The sequence below is a fragment of the Austrofundulus limnaeus genome, unplaced genomic scaffold (genome assembly GCF_001266775.1).
Source record: "Austrofundulus limnaeus strain Quisiro unplaced genomic scaffold, Austrofundulus_limnaeus-1.0 Scaffold44, whole genome shotgun sequence".
NCBI lineage: Eukaryota > Metazoa > Chordata > Actinopteri > Cyprinodontiformes > Rivulidae > Austrofundulus > Austrofundulus limnaeus.
The window spans coordinates 1,626,482-1,629,323 of NW_013952446.1; positions in this window are offsets into that span (position 1 = coordinate 1,626,482).

Below are 2,842 nucleotides of genomic sequence, written 5' to 3' on the forward strand. Positions count from 1 at the left end.
TATTTATTTATATCATCACATCACAGCAATCATTTTTGAAGGGAAGTTTCCCCATCACATTTAAAATTGAATTAATTTGAACCCCCCACATTTACCATAAAATATGACTTCACTCAGTGTTTCACTTGCAATAAATTTATTCCATTTGACCTATAGAATACTCACATTAAGTGTTTTCCTATGTAGGTAAAAGTCTGTTCAACAACCTGTTAAAATACACCAGAATGCAGGAAATAGTGCATATAGTTTTGTTATAGTTTTTTTGTCTCTGAACGTCACAAAATCAGTAACATTATCTGTAAAATTACAAACTGAACATCTGTTGGCAAATCTGTAGGTTTTATATTGCCATAGCTTACAAATAGGAATTTTTACAACCAAATCATAATATTTTTGTTAATCTCCAGATATCATTGCTGCATTTTATTTGCCCTCTGAAGCCATATTTTTGAAGTTCCAAGTCAGAAATAAGCCAGAACACTTCCCAATGTTGAAATTCCAACTCAGAAAGACAAATACTCCCGAGCAGCTCATGTATTAACGTCCAATAGGACTTAATTAAAAGCTAATATGTGTACTTTCACAACAACAGCATATTAAACATAAACACAAGACAAAGTGGGTTGGGTTAGATAGGAGGTGAGGCTATTAAGTTGAAAAAATGTTGTTCTCACTGTAACATGAAGACGCATAGTTGTGTTTCAAGATTTGCTCTACTCTGGAGTTTGTTATATTAAAAACAATGGGACTAATGTAACCTGGCCCTTGCCTTCCTACGCAGCTCCGCTCAATTCTAGTTTCCCTTCACTGCTCCTTGTACGAAGTAAAGTGAAGGTCTGGTTTTAACCAGGCTAGGACTAATGTGTCTTTTCTTGTTTTTGTGCAGATGACCCCAAAGTTAAATTTAATAAAATGGTGGTTTGGTTTTTCATCATCATTTCTACAAACAATAAAAACAGGGGTCATAAGTAAGAAATGGTAAGTGGCTTGAACTTATATAGGGCTTTATCTTAAAGTGCATTACACTTCACCCATTTACACACTCACACACTGGTGGTGGTAAGCTTGTAGCCACAGCTGCCCTGGGACACACTGACAGGGGAGGGGCTGTTATGCAACCACTCCACTGCAGCTGCAGTGTAATGTAAATTACATAAACGTATGTTCCTATACAATGATGAAATCTATGCTCGGCACCGTGACATACAGACATGGTGGGGAATTGAACCTGTGACTTTTTGTTCCCAAGCTGCCATACCACTGCACCACTAATTAGTTTTTATAATTAAAATTACAGGAATAAACAGAAATATAATTGCTAGTCATGTGGTGAACACAAGACTGCTTATTGTGTCTAGGAATATTCTTATCAAACTTGCCCAACAAGTGTTTTCAAATGATTATGTCATGAGTCATACGTCATTCCTGATTTTTTCACATTGATTGTCAGGCGTTTCAACAGTCCAAGCTCTGAGGAATATTGTAAAGAATGTTTACACATTTTCAGTCCCTTCAAACATACTCCACTTTTAGAGGAGATTTTTTTAAAGACTATCACAACTTAAATCTGTAATTGTTATTATTATTATTTTCTTTAGGCACAATTACTGAGGAAATGATGCAGACTAATATGACCAAAGTTTTAGTATTTAGAGAATGTATTTAGTTATAAGATAGAAGTACAGCTGTGGATTACTCTAGTGTCAGCAAAGTTTTGAGTATTTCAACAACTACAAGTGGGGAAAATGATGAGAATCTTAGCGCTTAAGGTGTGAACAATAATTAGTTGATTCGGGTTTCAGTTCGACCACACAGTCTTAGATGATCTGAAATTGTTTTGAGGGGCTGTTCCAATTTTATTTGTTAGAGTAGTAAATATATATATTTTTATTGGTCTGTCAAGTCCCTTAGGCAAAACTGAAGGGACCATTTGGCGTGTTATCAGCACATAATTCAAAACTGGCTTCTCTTATGGTATAGGGTTGCATTAGTGCATTTGATGTGGACAAAAGGTATAGAAGTATGTACAGGTTTTAGAACACATGATCCCATCCATAAAAAAAGGAAAATCCAGCAAAAAAGACAGGAGTGGTGAATAAACAGAATCCTATTTAAGAAGAATAAGACAACCTATTGCCACATGGTATTGGCTCACCCATCCAAATGACTGTGCACCAGTACCCAAAGCAAGATCCATAAAGACATGGATGGCATGGAGTGGTGTGGATGAACTTGACTGGCCTGCACAGAGTCCTCACCTCAACCTGATAGAACACATTTGGGATGAATTAGAGTGGAGAATGAGAGCCAGGCCTTCTATCCAACATCAGTATGTAACCTCACAAATGATTTTGGAAGAATGGTCAAAAATCCCCATAAACAAACTACTAAACCTTGTGGACAGCCTTCCAGAAAAGCTGGAGCTGTTCTAACTGCAAAGGATGGACCAACGTTATATTAAACCCTATGGATTAGGAACGGGATATCACTTAGCTCACATGAGTCAAGACATGAGGCAATACTTTTGGCAATATAGTGTACCTCTCCATAAAAGATCTTATTTCACCCCCCCAAAAAAAAACTTTTACTTTTTTTTGTTTTCAACATGTGGGCCCATATTTATCAAACTTCTTAGAATTACTCTTAAGAATGCTGCTAAGAGTGGACTTAAGTGTAAAAAAAATTCTTAAAGCTGAGAGTAAAAGTCGGTTATCAAGCGTCTCACTTTAAGCGAAGTGTAGGAGTAACAGTCTTCTTTCTTTCTTTCTTTCTTTCTTTCTTTCTTTCTTTCTTTCTTTCTTTCTTTCTTTCTTTCTTTCTTTCTTTCTTTCTTTCTTTCTTT